This window comes from Mixophyes fleayi, chromosome 12 (genome assembly GCF_038048845.1).
Source record: "Mixophyes fleayi isolate aMixFle1 chromosome 12, aMixFle1.hap1, whole genome shotgun sequence".
Classification (NCBI taxonomy): Eukaryota; Metazoa; Chordata; class Amphibia; order Anura; family Limnodynastidae; genus Mixophyes; species Mixophyes fleayi.
In genome coordinates, this window is record NC_134413.1 from 43,600,330 (window position 1) to 43,620,264 (window position 19,935).

General features: G+C 41.8%; 1 long non-coding RNA gene across 1 annotated transcript in view; it reads left to right on the forward strand.

Annotated features, from left to right (window-relative positions):
• Nucleotides 1-16,943, forward strand: part of LOC142109409 (uncharacterized) — a 60,042-nt gene extending 43,099 nt beyond the window's left edge. Inside the window, exon 2 of the long non-coding RNA XR_012680367.1 lies at nt 14,387-16,943. This is a non-coding gene — a long non-coding RNA (uncharacterized LOC142109409). The remainder of the gene's footprint in view (nt 1-14,386) is intronic.
• Nucleotides 16,944-19,935: the final 2,992 nt, after the last annotated feature.

Here is a 19,935-nt window from a genome sequence, read left to right on the forward strand (position 1 = left end):
TGAAAATTTCTCTCTATCATCCTGGCAGGGGAATCATACCACTGCTTCTGGCTGGTCTGGGCCTGCATCACATTCTCATGTACCAACCCTGTTACAGTGTGCACTTTGTCTCTAATCCTCATGTCTTCTAAGTGAAAGCCTGAGGGAAAAATGGCCAGGAATTCCTGATACTGTACTTCTAAGTGGGAACCCCTTAAGGCTGGCACAGCAGAATACCTACTTCTACTCTGCCCTGCTCCCCAGTTACAACCTTCCCTGTCAGTGGGACACCCTATGCACTTCTTATCTTGGGGCCTACATAACAGGACACTCCCCTCCCCCTTGGGCTCATCTATCTGGGGATGTAGAGTAGCCGGGAGTATGGGCCCCTCATCTATCTCCTCTAAGCCGTTAGACGGCTGGCTAAGTGAGTGTGGGCTAGCAACTGACCCCCCTGTCTCTATGGAAAACTCAGACGAATGGTCAGAACTCAGATGTAGATCTGAGGGGTGAACATTCGAACTACAGGTCCCAGCAACAAAGTAAGAATTGCTGTCACTCGTTACTTCCCGTTGGTCAGGACTATGTGTCTCCCCCACATGCTCAATTGCTCTGTATGCAGCTGGTTCAGGCACAGAACACACATCTTCACTCTGCCCTCCCTCCCAGTTACCTGGTACAGCATCTTCCGAGCACATTACCTGGGTAGAAACATTGTCTTTCTCTAGCACAACAGAATTAATCACATTGTCATCTGTCCCATTTCTAGTAAGCATATTATCTACACCAGTATTAATGCCAACATCTGCAATAACAATGTCCGCTGTCCCTATCCCATGACAAGATGTCAGTGTAAAAACAGGTTTGGATTCTAACACAATACTGTTATTGACATTATCCTCATTATAGGCAGTAGGTCCAATAAGACATTCTCTTTCCTTATCACATCCTGGCACCTCGGGTTCTTCCCGTAAATCATCATAATTGCCAGAGTTAACACTGGCACGTATCAGCTTCTCATCATCACATTTCACTCGCACAGCACCAGATGCAAAATGATTACAGAACAGTTCAGGTTCTTTACACAAAGTCACATCATTGGCAGGTTCAGCATTATCCCATACTACCTGGGCTGAGTCACATGGTGTAACAGAATTAGAGATAGTAGGAACAACATTTGCGGGAACATACTGAGAATTTAACCATCCAAGATCAGTAACTGCTAAAACATTTGTGGGAATATCTTCAGGCACTTCCATTTGTCCCCCAGAAATAGTCTTCTCAACAATTATGTCCTCTTTAAAATCAGCCTCCTCCAATAGCAAATTCTGTGCAGCATCTGGTAGTATGCTGCTAGCATCATCAGCTTCCCCCAGCAGATTAAAAGGGGCCTCTGGATGCAAAATCTCGGTAGCATATTCCATGTTATCTGTAGCTGGCAGGGGTACCTTTTCCTCGTGGGCCACCCCTACAGGCTGGGCGATTACTGATCCAGCTTGTGAAAGAAGCTGCTGCAGGTGCTGCCTTTCGTCAGCCACCCGGCGACACTGATCTAGCCAGAATGGGGTATGAAGTCCACCCCTGAAAGATACCTCTTCCTGAGCGTATTCAAAACTCTCCTCCAGGTAGTCCAGCCGTTCCATAAGACTCATCGTGTAGCCCGGAATAAGGACCATCATGCGATACTCGCTGAAAGGATGTATCGGGCTTTCCTCTTCCCAGTCGAGGTGTTCGATGATCTCCCTGCGTGTCTTGTTGTGGCAGGAGAAACCTCGCAGCTGAGCTTCTTCAATTAGCTCTGCCATACTCATCATGACAAGTGGATTCTTTGGATTTATGAAAATGTACCTACTTGGATCCTCTGGTTCAGTGACATTATCCACACCTTGATCCTCTGGGTCTGTCTTGCTCCCCAGCTCAGGTTCCATATCACATTGCTTCTTTGCATCATCCTCCAATAATGCGTGAACCAGCTCCTTTTTAGTTTTATCTGTCCAGTCGAGACCTCGCTGCTCACACAGGGCAATTAAAACTTCTTTCGCTTTTTTCTTGTAAGCAGCTGCCATCCTTGCAGTCACTTTGCAAAATAAAAGATAGAAAAGAAAAACAAGAGAGAAGGGAAGGGAACTGCTTTGCACGTATGTCTTCAAAAAATTATAGCCCTGAGTTTCGTCCTTGTAAAACTATTGTATTCCTCGCAAGGCTACAATCAGTTTATAAGTGCAAGGGTTAATTGCTTAAACCATGCACTTAATACTCTAAGAAATTAAATCATCCCACCGCTATGCCACCAATTAGTCACGAACGCGCTCCCAGCTGCCGTGACGTTGGGGTGTTTGCTGTATGAGGTCACACACGATTTCAGCCCGCAGTCTCTCTCACCTATCACACAGGTTCTTAGACCTACGGAATCGCCCCCAAACACAGCGCTCTCACACCCCCCAGACACTTCAGGTACAGCCACCACCTATTGGTTATGGGCAATAGGACCCCAATATACTGTCCCACGCTGGCACACAGGCTCCTTGTTCCACAAACTAGCAAGACTCACACCAGCACCCACAGGGTTAACTCTTCACACCTCCAGACTGTTACACAAATGTACATACAAGCACACACAGCTTGTTAATCAAATGTATCAACCAGTCACACACTGGGTAACCTGGATAAGCAATCTCTCTTCTACACAGGCTATGGATTCTTTAGAGTATCAAGGACGCAACTTATTAAATTTTAGATTTAATATACAAAAGGTACAGGGCATACAGATATAAAGAAAAATAATGAATAAACAAATAATAAATTTGACATAACAAGCAAAACAGTTTAAAATAAAAGAGATAACGTACAGAGCATTACTTACATATAATAATCTGTATGCCTGGGGCAGGCAGAAATAATGGACAGTCCTTCAATTAGATTGATCCCCAAAAGTCTGACAATTTGTTCCCTCAGAACACAGATTTTTAAGCAACCTCAAATGGGTGCGGCATTCACAGGGGCAGGGTTAATGCTAATCGGGGTTGTGTCCTGGGACACCTTTTCAAACCAAATTTACCTGTTGCCTGATTTATTAACCAATTCTACAATGTGATATATTTGTCCTGGACAGCGTTACATCGATCCAATCTTATCATTAACAAATCCCCTATGACTTTGTTTATATTTTCATATCAAACATGCCTAAGTACAGGGCATTCGCAGAGCTTCCACTCCTTTTCTTCATTTCTCTGTGGGTCAGAATTCTTAATTTACCATATGAGCTGCCCTTCATCATGCTATTGAGGAATAGGTGGTTGATCTCTGCTTTTATTGATTTTAAGTGGCATATTTTAAAACTGAATTCTTTCTGTCTATACAGTATTACATATAGGCTATGTTATCCCCTGGCCTCATTGAGCCAGGCCACATGCTGAGCGGTACCTACAAGTCTATTCAAGTGTCACAAGCAAACAGTGCTATGTCCTGAAAGCTGCTAAAAGTGGCAGGCTTATCTCCTCACACTGGGATGTAAAAACCTCCAAACACCATTACATCAGACGCTGCGTCTTTAACTGTTACACTAGCTTATCAATGGATTCATTTGATACAACCTATTTACCCTGCAGTTATGAATTATCCCTTGTAAATAAATGCAAGCTGTCTAATTTACACCTAGGGGTTAGTGTGTGTTTATACTACCTATTGAAGGGAAGTAAATTAGCTAGGGAAATACATGATCAAATACAATGGATGTCTGTGATCTGCATATCTAAAGCTGGTCTCTGCACAAAGGGTTTACCTAACTCAATTACATGTTCTTGACCTCATTTGGTCACACCTTTATCTGAATTGACCATCAGGTTACTTTAGGTATTCATGCAAAGATTTATTTGGGTCCTGACATCCAATATTCTATTTCAGCATATCAGATCTATGCTTTATCCTGACATCTCCCCCCTTCAAGAGATGGCATGGGCATTGACTGACAGGTCAGTGCCCAAGATCATCTCATCTAATTTCCCCCTGGGTCCACTGTAATAGCTGCTAGCTGGCTCTCACTGTCATTATGAGCCTTCAACCGATTATCATGAAAATTTCTCTCTATCATCCTGGCAGGGGAATCATACCACTGCTTCTGGCTGGTCTGGGCCTGCATCACATTCTCATGTACCAACCCTGTTACAGTGTGCACTTTGTCTCTAATCCTCATGTCTTCTAAGTGAAAGCCTGAGGGAAAAATGGCCAGGAATTCCTGATACTGTACTTCTAAGTGGGAACCCCTTAAGGCTGGCACAGCAGAATACCTACTTCTACTCTGCCCTGCTCCCCAGTTACAACCTTCCCTGTCAGTGGGACACCCTATGCACTTCTTATCTTGGGGCCTACATAACAGGACACTCCCCTCCCCCTTGGGCTCATCTATCTGGGGATGTAGAGTAGCCGGGAGTATGGGCCCCTCATCTATCTCCTCTAAGCCGTTAGACGGCTGGCTAAGTGAGTGTGGGCTAGCAACTGACCCCCCTGTCTCTATGGAAAACTCAGACGAATGGTCAGAACTCAGATGTAGATCTGAGGGGTGAACATTCGAACTACAGGTCCCAGCAACAAAGTAAGAATTGCTGTCACTCGTTACTTCCCGTTGGTCAGGACTATGTGTCTCCCCCACATGCTCAATTGCTCTGTATGCAGCTGGTTCAGGCACAGAACACACATCTTCACTCTGCCCTCCCTCCCAGTTACCTGGTACAGCATCTTCCGAGCACATTACCTGGGTAGAAACATTGTCTTTCTCTAGCACAACAGAATTAATCACATTGTCATCTGTCCCATTTCTAGTAAGCATATTATCTACACCAGTATTAATGCCAACATCTGCAATAACAATGTCCGCTGTCCCTATCCCATGACAAGATGTCAGTGTAAAAACAGGTTTGGATTCTAACACAATACTGTTATTGACATTATCCTCATTATAGGCAGTAGGTCCAATAAGACATTCTCTTTCCTTATCACATCCTGGCACCTCGGGTTCTTCCCGTAAATCATCATAATTGCCAGAGTTAACACTGGCACGTATCAGCTTCTCATCATCACATTTCACTCGCACAGCACCAGATGCAAAATGATTACAGAACAGTTCAGGTTCTTTACACAAAGTCACATCATTGGCAGGTTCAGCATTATCCCATACTACCTGGGCTGAGTCACATGGTGTAACAGAATTAGAGATAGTAGGAACAACATTTGCGGGAACATACTGAGAATTTAACCATCCAAGATCAGTAACTGCTAAAACATTTGTGGGAATATCTTCAGGCACTTCCATTTGTCCCCCAGAAATAGTCTTCTCAACAATTATGTCCTCTTTAAAATCAGCCTCCTCCAATAGCAAATTCTGTGCAGCATCTGGTAGTATGCTGCTAGCATCATCAGCTTCCCCCAGCAGATTAAAAGGGGCCTCTGGATGCAAAATCTCGGTAGCATATTCCATGTTATCTGTAGCTGGCAGGGGTACCTTTTCCTCGTGGGCCACCCCTACAGGCTGGGCGATTACTGCTCCAGCTTGTGAAAGAAGCTGCTGCAGGTGCTGCCTTTCGTCAGCCACCCGGCGACACTGATCTAGCCAGAATGGGGTATGAAGTCCACCCCTGAAAGATACCTCTTCCTGAGCGTATTCAAAACTCTCCTCCAGGTAGTCCAGCCGTTCCATAAGACTCATCGTGTAGCCCGGAATAAGGACCATCATGCGATACTCGCTGAAAGGATGTATCGGGCTTTCCTCTTCCCAGTCGAGGTGTTCGATGATCTCCCTGCGTGTCTTGTTGTGGCAGGAGAAACCTCGCAGCTGAGCTTCTTCAATTAGCTCTGCCATACTCATCATGACAAGTGGATTCTTTGGATTTATGAAAATGTACCTACTTGGATCCTCTGGTTCAGTGACATTATCCACACCTTGATCCTCTGGGTCTGTCTTGCTCCCCAGCTCAGGTTCCATATCACATTGCTTCTTTGCATCATCCTCCAATAATGCGTGAACCAGCTCCTTTTTAGTTTTATCTGTCCAGTCGAGACCTCGCTGCTCACACAGGGCAATTAAAACTTCTTTCGCTTTTTTCTTGTAAGCAGCTGCCATCCTTGCAGTCACTTTGCAAAATAAAAGATAGAAAAGAAAAACAAGAGAGAAGGGAAGGGAACTGCTTTGCACGTATGTCTTCAAAAAATTATAGCCCTGAGTTTCGTCCTTGTAAAACTATTGTATTCCTCGCAAGGCTACAATCAGTTTATAAGTGCAAGGGTTAATTGCTTAAACCATGCACTTAATACTCTAAGAAATTAAATCATCCCACCGCTATGCCACCAATTTGTCACGAACGCGCTCCCAGCTGCCGTGACGTTGGGGTGTTTGCTGTATGAGGTCACACACGATTTCAGCCCGCAGTCTCTCTCACCTATCACACAGGTTCTTAGACCTACGGAATCGCCCCCAAACACAGCGCTCTCACACCCCCCAGACACTTCAGGTACAGCCACCACCTATTGGTTATGGGCAATAGGACCCCAATATACTGTCCCACGCTGGCACACAGGCTCCTTGTTCCACAAACTAGCAAGACTCACACCAGCACCCACAGGGTTAACTCTTCACACCTCCAGACTGTTACACAAATGTACATACAAGCACACACAGCTTGTTAATCAAATGTATCAACCAGTCACACACTGGGTAACCTGGATAAGCAATCTCTCTTCTACACAGGCTATGGATTCTTTAGAGTATCAAGGACGCAACTTATTAAATTTTAGATTTAATATACAAAAGGTACAGGGCATACAGATATAAAGAAAAATAATGAATAAACAAATAATAAATTTGACATAACAAGCAAAACAGTTTAAAATAAAAGAGATAACGTACAGAGCATTACTTACATATAATAATCTGTATGCCTGGGGCAGGCAGAAATGATGGACAGTCCTTCAATTAGATTGATCCCCAAAAGTCTGACAATTTGTTCCCTCAGAACACAGATTTTTAAGCAACCTCAAATGGGTGCGGCATTCACAGGGGCAGGGTTAATGCTAATCGGGGTTGTGTCCTGGGACACCTTTTCAAACCAAATTTACCTGTTGCCTGATTTATTAACCAATTCTACAATGTGATATATTTGTCCTGGACAGCGTTACATCGATCCAATCTTATCATTAACAAATCCCCTATGACTTTGTTTATATTTTCATATCAAACATGCCTAAGTACAGGGCATTCGCAGAGCTTCCACTCCTTTTCTTCATTTCTCTGTGGGTCAGAATTCTTAATTTACCATATGAGCTGCCCTTCATCATGCTATTGAGGAATAGGTGGTTGATCTCTGCTTTTATTGATTTTAAGTGGCATATTTTAAAACTGAATTCTTTCTGTCTATACAGTATTACATATAGGCTATGTTATCCCCTGGCCTCATTGAGCCAGGCCGCATGCTGAGCGGTACCTACAAGTCTATTCAAGTGTCACAAGCAAACAGTGCTATGTCCTGAAAGCTGCTAAAAGTGGCAGGCTTATCTCCTCACACTGGGATGTAAAAACCTCCAAACACCATTACATCAGACGCTGCGTCTTTAACTGTTACACTAGCTTATCAATGGATTCATTTGATACAACCTATTTACCCTGCAGTTATGAATTATCCCTTGTAAATAAATGCAAGCTCTCTAATTTACACCTAGGGGTTAGTGTGTGTTTATACTACCTATTGAAGGGAAGTAAATTAGCTAGGGAAATACATGATCAAATACAATGGATGTCTGTGATCTGCATATCTAAAGCTGGTCTCTGCACAAAGGGTTTACCTAACTCAATTACATGTTCTTGACCTCATTTGGTCACACCTTTATCTGAATTGACCATCAGGTTACTTTAGGTATTCATGCAAAGATTTATTTGGGTCCTGACATCCAATATTCTATTTCAGCATATCAGATCTATGCTTTATCCTGACAGGACCCTACCTACTTCTAGAATGGTTTTAGAGAGTTCTGTTAGTCTGAGGCACTTAGCAAATAGGATCGCTACTCCTCTCGTCTTACTGGAGGGATAATTATTAAAGACCCCTGTTGGATAATGGTGATTACATAGTTTAGGAGCTAAACCTTTTTTAAAATAGGTTTCTTGTATAAAAGCTACATCCACCCTATCTATATGTAGTGTGTGTAGTAGTGTAGATCTTTTTTGCGGGATATTTAAACCTCTAACATTCTTGGAAACAATTTTTAACTTATCCATTGTCGAATCTTTTCGGAAAGAGCATCATTAGTTCAAGCTTTTCAGGATTCTGGTAGAAGATCCTACGTGAAGACGACCTTTCTTCCTCATAGTGTATCTGAAATAGAGCTTCAATAGGCTGAGGAGGGGGGAATGAAGGGGGGGGAAAGGGGGGGAAGGAGGGATAAAAACAAAGACGGACGAGACACAAGCAAAACAAGAAAATCATTACAATTGCAATTAAGTACAGAAAATCTGCAATGACTGAAATTGTAGACAACCGTCTCATATACCAGAGGGGTAGAATATCAAACCCCCTGGACAAATTTTACAGGACGGAGTTGAATGGGGTAAAGGGGGGGGGGGCGTTGGGGCGACACCAACCAGGCATTAGTGTGCGTGAAAAAGCAGAGAATACGAAAATAATAAAAAAAAAATTCTAAACTCTGCCTGTGCAGTGTGTATTGAGCAACTTTATATGTAAATGTTAAATTATACCAGGTGCATAAGATATGCACATGTGGGAAATTGAAAATGTGGAAAGAAATATAGAAAGAAGGAGAGAATTATTTTCTCTATTCAAGCTATAGTCTAGATTTATAACATTTCAGGAAATATTAACCTAATGTATATAGGTAGATTTTAAACCGAGCAAACATGTAATGTGAGGAGAGAACTTAACCTTGTAACAGGAAAAGGGAAACTTCTAGGGATAGGCCTAAGATCGCCTATGTAATGGTCTAGAAAAAAAAAACCTTATGACCTATGTTTGTTAGCTTGACGACTAGGCCAACATTTACGCAACTACATCAAGTGGTGTAGTGAATATGAGCTGTAAAAAGTGGTGTTAGCACTATAGTCTCATTTCAAGTCTTCTCTTGATCCTCAGAGGTGTTCAATGGACGGGATCTCCTTCTATTTCTCGTGACCTTATTCCAGACTTTTTGACCAAGTGGAGGAAGTGAAGGCAGTAATGATGCTGGATTCTGCCAATCCGGAATGGATATTTTAGGAAGGTTGAGATTATCACAGAATGAGTCTAAATGCGCATGGTTGTGAAGAGTGAAGACTTTGCCTTCTTGATTCACTTGAATACTCAAGGGGGACCCCCAGTGAAATCTTATGGAACATTTCTTAAATTCATCAGTTAGGGGTTTCAGTAGCCTCCTTTGTTGCAGGGTGGATGGACCACGACAGGTCTTGAAATATTTGAATCTTGTGTCCATTGAACATTAGACCTGATAGACCACAAGCTTTCCTTAATATTGCTTCCTTCACTGTGTAGTAGTGAAGTCTACAGATGATGTCGCGGGGCTTGTCAGATTATGCACCTCTTGGTCGCAAGGCTCTATGGGCCCTATCAAATATGATCTGCTCATTTGGATCTGCTTCCAGGAGTTCGTTGAAGATCTTAGTTAACGCGTCTATGATGCCTTGAGGAGGTACATCTTCGGGTACTCCTCTGATTCTAAGATTATTCCTTCTCCCTCTGTTGTCGATGTCATCTAGTCTCTTACGAAACTCAGTAGCATCCTTTGCTTGGTGTAAGACCAGATCTTTGAGTTTGTCAATACGAGAGTCCATTGCCTCCTTGCTTTCCTCCAGCGATACCACCCTATCAGCCACCTGGGTGAGGTCAGCTTTGAATCAGGCCAGCTGTGACTGCAGGGTCTCTTGAATTTTGCTCTCAAAAGCCTGGAAGTCTGATTTAGTAGGCATGGTTTTTAAATGCGCTAAGATTGCCTCCAGGTCATTTTTGTCATGTATGGGTGAAACCGATCTAGAGGGCGACTCCCATAATGACCCCGGCATATTGGATGGTTGAGGTGAGTCTGGAGTAGAAGTTAGAGAAGCTTTACTAGAAAAAAGTTGATGAAAAGCTACTTGTGTCGTGGATTCTTTTACTTTCTTTTGATTTTTCTTTAAAGGCGTTTTCTTATCCTTCCCCATTTAAACCTCTTGCATCAACATTAATTCACAATTTGCATTCAAAAGTTGCTTTACATAGAAATCCTGGTCTGGTGATTCCCCCGAGCCCCCCTCCCCCCACAGGGGGACGTGCTATTCATTGTAGACAGTATCGAGCTTATATTGCATAATAATTACTTTTGCTTCGAAGGACAATTTCATATGCAGGATGTTGGTACTGCCATGGGCACCAGGTTTGCTCCAAGCTATGCTAATATCTTTATGGCCCATTGGGAAACCGACCAAGTTTGGGAGGGCCATACACATGGAGCGAGCCTGGTGTCCTGGTATAGATATATAGACGACATCTTGTTTATATGGAAAGGGGAAAAGGAGACGTTAGATCTATTTTGCAAACACCTTAATGAAAACCAGTATAACATCTCGTTGAGTTTTGATATCAGTGATGTACAAGTCAATTTCCTTGATCTTACACTGTATGTGGAAAATGGGGAATTATGTACTAAAACATTTTTCAAACCAACGGATTCAAACTCATATATTCCTGTTGAAAGCGAACATCACAATAACTGGCTGGGAGGAATTCCCTATAGCCAGTTTTGGAGACTTAAGCGGAACTGTTCCAAAAAAAGTGACTATGAGGAACAGCTAGCGGTTATGAAAAATCAGTTCCTACAAAAAGGATATGATAAGGCACAAATAGAAAATTCGGCCACTAAAGTTCACCTAATTGAAAGACAGACTATACTCAAAAAGAAGGAACCAATAAATGAAGATATACAAAGAGAAGATAGCTTTAAATGGGCCTTTTTCTCTCAATATAACTGTCAACATAAACAAATGGAGAAAGTGGTTAGAAAACACTGGCACATATTACTAAAGGATCCTGTCCTCAAAGAAGTGTTACCCACTAAACCTCTCTTTATATATAGAAAGGCACCATCTCTGAAAGATAAAATAGTTAGGAGTGTTCTTCCTACATCAAACAATGAGGGGAGAATAAATACTAAAGGTTTCCACAGATGTGGGACATGTGCAGCTTGTAAAGCATGTAATTCTAAAAGTAATAAATTTATGCATTTTCTGGCCGGAAGTCAGGAATATAAGATTAATCAATTTATAACCTGCCATACGAAAAACGTTATATACCTAATTGAGTGTTCATGCAGCCTTTTTTATGTTGGAAGAACATCTAGATCTTTAAAGACTAGATTGGCAGAACACATTAGGAATATAAAGAAGTGTATGGAAAGCCACTCTGTTCCTGCTCACTTTAAGAAAGTTCACCAATGTTCTGTATCCCATGTAAAGAACTTTTGGCGTATCCAACTAATTGAAGCAAATTGGAGGAAAAATGATATATCTGAGAGATTAGCACAAACAGAGATGAGGTGGATACACAGATTACACACTCTCTCACCTGAGGGCCTCAATTTAGAATTTGAGTTAAAATGGTTTTTGGGGTAGTATGTAGATCAATAGTATCATTACATTCTGGATTAATGTTTTTATAAATATATGTTTTTATAAATAAATGTAATGGATTGGTGCTATGGAAGACTAGAGGAATTCATTTATTTATTTAATTTATCTACTATATCCAGAAAGATTAATTATTATTATTGTTTATATTTAAAAAATTTATATAAAGGAATTTTTTATATTTTTTATATATTTTTTCTATATAATTCGTATTTTTATTAGTTTTGTTCATATTAGTCTTCTATTGAACCATTTCAAGTAATCTTTGTAATGGTTTTACATGCTAAATATATATTTTATAGGTTTCAGCTAGAAAATGTTCATTCTATATGAAGAACATTTAGAGATAAAGTTTATTTGTATGTCAAGCCTCGATTTGGAGAAGAACAGAGGCAAACAGAACTATAAGTGTCTGTTTTGTATAAAGAACACTAAGCAATAAAGTTTATTTGTATGCTAAACCTCGCTTCTGAGAGGGAGTATGACACGCAAAACCGGAAGTACTATTCCGGAAATACATTGGAAACATTACTTTTTAAACTATAAAAGGAGGACTTTTCCAGCGTATAGGAGAAGCCTTGATAAACACCATTCGGGTGAGGTCGAAACGCGTTGGTACACGGGGACAAGTGCCACCTTTACAAAGCTAACATCTTCATTTCACGTAGAGGAGATATGCCCGTGGATATAACATATGCTGATTGTACTCTGGAGCTCTGGTAGGCGGACTTGCATCTATCTATATACGCTGTTTTTGGATTGGACTTTGTCCTTTTTAATTATTTGTACTTTGCATTGCAATATTGGTAGCTGTTTGTATTAAAGGATAAAACACTATATATCCTTTTTATCTTCCCTGTTTTGTTGAAATCTCTCTATCTTGAGAATTTTATGAGAGAAAATCCACAGGAGAAATATCTATGTGATACAAACAAACCAGTTATGATGATATGTGGCGAATTACACCATTAATCGTGTAAGTTAATATTATGGTGTGAATACATGTTTTTAGTCACATTTTCCTGCATGACCCACTATAAAATCACGTGGAGGGGCCTTTCTGACTTCACATAAAAACCTTTTAAATTAGAATTGAACACATGAGGTGTGCCTGAATAAGGGGAACACCACTTGATTCATTCTGATACATGTTTTTTCTTTATTTTGAGGATAACAATACCAACAGGACTTTATCCCTACGTATTTTGGTAGTTATTCTCAGTATATGGGAGAAGAACTTGAGAATTCAGTGGATATATATCTAGGTGGATTATTTGATCAATTCCTGGATTAATTTATGGTATGGACTCTGGATAACTCTGGACTCTATTATATTGTATATATTTGTAAGAGCAAAATTTTAGCGCCGTATGTTATACTTTACTTTGCTATACGTTATATTATAGAAATTAGGTGGATTCTATCATTAGTATAATTAGCGGCAGCTATCCTATTTAGCGCGGATGGTTTTTTTCATCTCTATACACTATCTGTGCTATTCAGCCATGTCTAAGAAAGTGGGATCGTTGTTACTGCTTGACACACTTTATGCATCTTCTACTTTCTTGGAAGGATAGTACAGTTGATCTAGATGTCACTCTAATTTCAGGTGCTATCCAATATGCATGTGAATTACTGTGGAAAGCCGTATGAAGAGCAACCACTAGATGGGGAAAGAGAGCAGATCTCTTCTTGCACAAAGTTACATAAAGAATTTGGATTTCCTATGTTACTAAATCACTTTATACTTGTTGAAGAGAAGATCTGTATGGGGTATAATTAGTGACAAAACTCTGGTTAGGAGTAGAGAAAAAAGTACTATACAACTGTGGATGTTAGTACACAAAAAAAAAAAAAGTCCAGCAGATTGAGCGTTTGATAAAACTTCAGGGTGATGTATTCTGCAGAGTGTTGTGCTTTGATGTTATATATCACTCTCCTTTATCACCAAGTGTACAGTGAGTTGTCTAGAGAGAGATTAGGGAGAGATGCAGCTCTCAATACACTCACCCACTACTCGCTCAGGGTTCAGCACCGCCAGATCTGTCTTCGCTATTCAGATAACAATCCCTCTATCTGGATCCTTTAACACCTTGATCCCCTCCAACCTTGGCTGGACTGTGCGGCAGCACGGGTTTACCCTCGACTTTTCCACTTATATGGAGCTGGCGCCTTCCGGAGATGGGTGACCAGAGACTCTTGGAGAGATGATTAAAATGGCGCTCCCGCCATTCAGGTCTTGTCCGGAGCCACCACTTAACAAACGCTACAGCTCGCAATTCTGAGCCTTCCGGGCGCAGGTGCACTCACCAGTTCCTTTGTAGTGACAACAGGTCCCGGTATAAAGCATACACTGGGCGGTGAGTTTAGGAATATTCCCTGCCTGATGTCCGCCTGCTTTCAGCGCGATCCCGCGCAAAAGGGAGAGAGGTGCACTTCTCCAGGATTAGCGGGACCTCAGCCCCGATTTTAGGCTCAAACTTCAGCGCTAATCGTGCTGGTGCCGAGTCGTGGTATTTATTCCCTTACTCGAAGGGGGAAAAGTGGCCGAAAAGCTGTTAATTATATCACGGTGGCCGGAGCTCCTGTGCCAAGCGTCCTGCTAATATGGCTACCAAGCCACATCCCCCCATAAATTAGGTTGTTATTTCCCATAGCAATTGCAACATAAGCATGGTGATTTGACAGCATATATGATACAGTTACATGATCAATTTACTAAAATCCACCACCAGGTGTTCTCTTTCATTCCAGATCCAAACCAGGATTCCAGCACTCATCGGTTGGAGCAAGGGGACTGGGTGGGCATAAAAAAGCACGTGAGAAAAGCTCTTGAACCCAGGTTCGAAGATCCGTACCGGATCCTACTTGCAACTCCCACAGCGGTGAAAATACAGGGAAGAGATGCCTGGATACACGCCTCTCACTGCAAGATCTTCAGACAAGGGGAGTCTGAGTAAAATACGTAAACACAAATTAAATGTCCAAGAATTATGTTTAATTTCATTTGAAGTGAGCCTAGCAATTGTTGGATACTTGTTTTTGCTTTGGGCTATGGGTGCCTACAGCTTCTCCCACGACAGAAAAGAGGGGAGCAATTTCACATACTCTTACACTCACACAAACTACAGCACTGCTAGGATCGGACACAAGGATAGAAAAAAAAGGAATAACACAAGGTTTCACATGAATCTTGGGATAATAGGCTAATTGCCATGCACTATGCATATGCTAAAACATTGGGAAGTGTTAATAATTGCTGGATATGCACTTTCTCACCCATCTCATCACAAACCATGCCTATAGTAGCAATTCCTGTATCATGGAAGGAGATGGCCCACTGGGGCAATACCATGACAAAGAAATCTTATAACCTGACCAGTGCTTGGTTCCAGGATAAACCTTATAGATTGATGGTTATGGGGTGGGTCACCCCCCTTAGTGGGTAGCACATAGAAATAAGACCACAATCCCTTGCCAAGATAAGGTGGAACAAATGTGTCGTAATAATATATGTGTAAATGTCAAACCCTACAATGGGGATATGGGGTATGTGACTGAAAGGGCTAATCTTACCTTTTATGTGACAGCAAGTTATGGACAATCAAACATTACCAGAACGTTTTGTATACCTACCATGAGAATTAAACCACAAGGAAAGTGGCATAAATGGCTAAATTTCTCTGCTGAAGGTATTGAGATGGGGAAATCAGTGAAAATGTCTCTGCCCTTATATGGTATGCCAAACAAATATTAAATGGTGGACAAAATCTGCTGCCAGAGGGCCTATACTATGTGTGCGGTACCAAGGCCTATAAATTTCTCCCAATGGCTGGACATGACACCTGTACACTGGCCAAACCTCCAACAGCTGCATGGGTGCAAGATACCATAGATCTTAATTATAGCCCAACCCACACTAGAGTCAGACGGTCAGTAAAAGTAAATAATGAGCGAGCACATGACCTAATATTTCAACCTTGGTACAAGAAAATGGGACTATCCGTGCCAATATTTGGAGGATCAGTTCAAAATTCCCATAACATAGAAAGTTTTGCCAAGTTGTTTGATAATGTAACTGACCAAATACTTGAGATAATGGAAATAACGTCAGAAACCCTGAGATATCATGTAAAAATTCTCAGACAACATCAGTTAGTGCTAGACTATCTGACAGCCGCTCAGGGACGAATGTGCCAGATAGTAGGTCCAGCCTGTTGTTCTTACATTGCTGATAATTTCAGTGAACCTATAGAAGCCCATATCAGAGAAGTAAAGAGACTCAAGGATGAATTTAGAAAGCAGCACAATGATCCTGAATATGATCTTGATACTGAAGGTTGGTTTTCCTGGTTAAATCCAGCAAATTGGTTTAAGGGCATAGGAGGATGGGTATCAGGTCTGATACATGTTGCTCTACAAGGATTGCTCATAATCCTTTTTGTATATGTATTGATAAAAATAATGATCCTGTTGTTCAACAAGTGCACTAAAACCAAGTATTTATGTTTCAGAAATACAGTAACCACGACACCAGTCTTAACTGCCGTGCTGTACACCCCACTAAAGAAATGCGCTTTGTGTGAGACCCCAAGCACCACTTCCATTTGTGAACAATGCAGATGCCAAGAGCCTCTTTCATGGAGTCCGCATGAATATTACTGATGATGGACCTACCCAAATAAAGATATACAGAACAATGGACAATCCCTCCTATTGTTAAATAAGTGACATATAACACTTGCCGAGCGCACTGTGTATTCTCTCCTTCCCTTTCCTTTTTTCCTTTCCTATAAAATCCATAGTTAGGGTCAGATTCTATTTGGTATGGCCACTAGGCTTGAATTAAACCATAAGATTCCATTGTATAAAACCTTTAGGGAATTATACCGTGAAATAAAGTTTATACAGGAGCCAAATAGGACTACAGGCAGGGTATAGTTTAGATGTTCTAGATTAAAAGATGAATCAAAAGAAGGGAATGATAATGTATTTTATACTAAATATTCTGTACCTTTAAGAATACTTCACATTTTAATATCGTCAGGGATATATTCTAGAATTTGTAAGACGTTTTGCAGAAGTGCTAGAAGCAGAAGTAAAACTCTGCAGAAGTAGCTGATTACAAATAATGTACTACCTTAAGACTTCTAGGAAAATTGCACCATAAGGCTAGAGTGCAAGTACAACCGCAGGCTTGTCAGGAGACTGATCTTGTGATTCATCAGCTGTTTATGCACATGAACAAGTTCCTCAAAAGTACTATAAATGTATATACCTTGTATGCATTAAAGCAGAGCGGAATGTTTAACCACTGACTGCATTGTGTAATTCTAGTTCTCCAGCTGTAGAAAGGATATTATCCTCTGTTTGTGTATGAATAAGCATCGGCCCATTGGTAGCCTGCTTTAGATCTGACAGTATCTATGGCCGTGCCATCAAGGGTGTGCAGGAGAGAATGAGAGACCAACATGTAATCAATTCGGGACAATGTACCATGAGCTGCAGAAAGCCAGGAATATTCCTTTGAAGTGGGGTTTAGTAATCACCAGTAATCTATCAAGTGCAACTGGTCAGTGATGTATTTGATGCCTAGCTTTGGTAATTTGGGTAGTCGGTGGCCCCATGCAGATGCCCCCTCCCTGTCCATGGCTGTAGATGCAACAATACTGAAGTCTCCGCCCACTAGTATGCTGGAGTCTAGATAAGGGTATAGCTTTGACACAATGTTAAGAAAGAATTGCTTATCATATTTGTTGGGTGCATACAAATTACATAGCGTAAGCCTGAATCCATTAATAGTGATGTCAATTATATAATTATATATCGACCTTTGGGGTCTTGGATTTGTGAATAAATACCTTTTCTTAACAAAATAGCCACACCACACGATTTGGAAGTGAAAGAGGAGTAGGCAATTATCTTATATTGTAATAGATTAAGTTTTTCATACTTTTTATCTACCAGATGTGTCTCCTGAAGTAGGATGACATCAACCCTCTGTTTTTTCAGGTATGTGAATAGTTTTTTCCGTTTCACAGGAGAGTGGTTGCCACCCACGTTCCACGAACACACCTTCAATCTATTCCTGGAGAGAGCAGACATATCCTAAGAGGTTATAGTCAAACATGGTTTTATTATTTTTAATAAAAGTATGTGGTTTTAATGAGGGTGTAGTGGTTTTGTAAACATTTTGTTTTGTGGCACTATAGGTCAGCCATGGGTGGCAGGACATGTTGGCACTTGTGGTTCTCCAAGTGCCAGCATGCCCTGGCTGCCAAGGGTATGCTGGTGCTTGCAGTTATACAAGCATCAGCATGCCCACACTGTTTATGGCAGCTCGTGCTGGCTGGGACTTGTAGTTCCACAAAACAAAATGGCGCCTGTTTGTTTTAATTTAATTTTCGCCATTTTTACCCTACACCCACTGCCCAGGGGTGTAGGAAGAGTCCTAGTGTTTTCAGCACTGGGCTGGGTGTCGATAAAGGGGGGGCCCGCTAATTTTTCTCGGTGGACCCCACTCCTTAGGGAATCCAGCCCTGTATAGCTAGAGTGGCAAACAGTCGGGACTTTGATCTCTATCAATTTTGTAAATAGCGATTTTGACAGAAACACATCTCTGGCGATTTAACAGCAAATCTCACTTTAATACATCTGCGAGATGAAACACCCGCGAGAAAATTGTTGTATTTTCAAAATCGGAGCTTGAGATATTTACCCCCTGATGTCAGATAAAGTGTAAAGAATGTCATACCAAAAATTCCCGCATCACTATACACAGTTCTAAGCAATTTCTTTTCACAAATATAGCATCTCTTTACCTTTATATTTCTACATTTTCTATTTTGCATTTTGTTTTTTGCAAAATCATCCCCATGACTCCATCACGCTTTTGCCCTTTCACCATCACACTGTACCCCTTCGTAATCACACTGGGCCCTACTTTATCATTACACTGTGTCCCTTCATAATCACACTGTGCCCTCTTTAATACTGTGCCCTCCATTCTTTACTTACCTTTCCATGATCTTCTCTTCTGCTGTCTTCTTCTCACTGCCAGGTAGAATGGACCAGAGAAGAGAGCGCCGGACGTCACGGACACCGTTTTTTTTTTCCTGGGCCGCTGGACAGCAGGGAAGGCAGGAGAAGCACCTCTCCGGTATGGTGCCGTCCCTCTTTGCTTACTCTGTTCCGGTGGTGCTGGAGTACATACACACCGCAGAATTGGACCAGCATCATTCCACCGTTTATAGAGCTTTTTAGTCTAGTTATAAAATCAAGTCAAATGATAAGATGTGTTTTGGCATGATAAAACATAATCATTGGAGAGTACACACTAATACCATATCGGACCTAACGTTAGTTTATCCTGATAGTTGGGTGAAAAACCTGTATGTCACTCACCGGACTGTGAGTGCTACTTCTCGTGGGTTTAGGAACCGTGGCCGTCCGCCATCCTGAGGGTCTGCGCATGTGCAGCCCTTTCAAACCTTCAGTTCATGTTCCTTTTAGTTAATTGGCTGATCAGGCAACACTCCCTATTTAAAGCACCTGAGGTCAATACCTCGTTGCCTGATCTTGGAGTCTCATTCCCCATGAGCCTCTGAAGGTGTTCCTGTGTTTCCTCGTGTGTTCAGCTCCTGCTGATTCCTGTTGTTCGTTTGTGGTTTCCAGACCACTTCAACTCTCCTGTGTTTCATCGTGACTGTGCCAGCTGATTCCTATCCGCTGCCTCTGTGCTACTACAGTTTCCAGTCCACTTCAACTCTCCTGTGTTTCATCGTGACTGTGCCAGCTGATTTCTATCCGCTGCCTCTGTGCTACTACAGTTTCCAGTCCACTTCAACTCTCCTGTGTTTCATCGTGACTGTGCCAGCTGATTCCTATCCGCTGCCTCTGTGCTACTACTGTTTCCAGTTCACCTCAACTCTACCGTGTTTCATCGTGACTGCACCAGCTGATTCCTATCCGCTGCCTCCGTGTATCTACAGTATCCTGCTCACCTCAACTCTCCCGTGTTTCATCGTGACTGCACCAGCTGATTCCTATCCGCTGCCTCCGTGTATCTACAGTATCCTGCTCACCTCAACTCTCCCGTGTTTCATCGTGACTGCACCAGCTGATTCCTATCCGCTGCCTCCGTGTATCTACAGTATCCTGCTCACCTCAACTCACCCGTGTTTCATCATGACTGCTCCAGCTGATTCCTATCCGCTGCCTCCGTGTTTCTGCAGTACCCTGCTCATCGCAACCCTCCAGTACTCCTCGTATCTGCAGCCAGCTGATCCGCTCTCCGTGCTTCT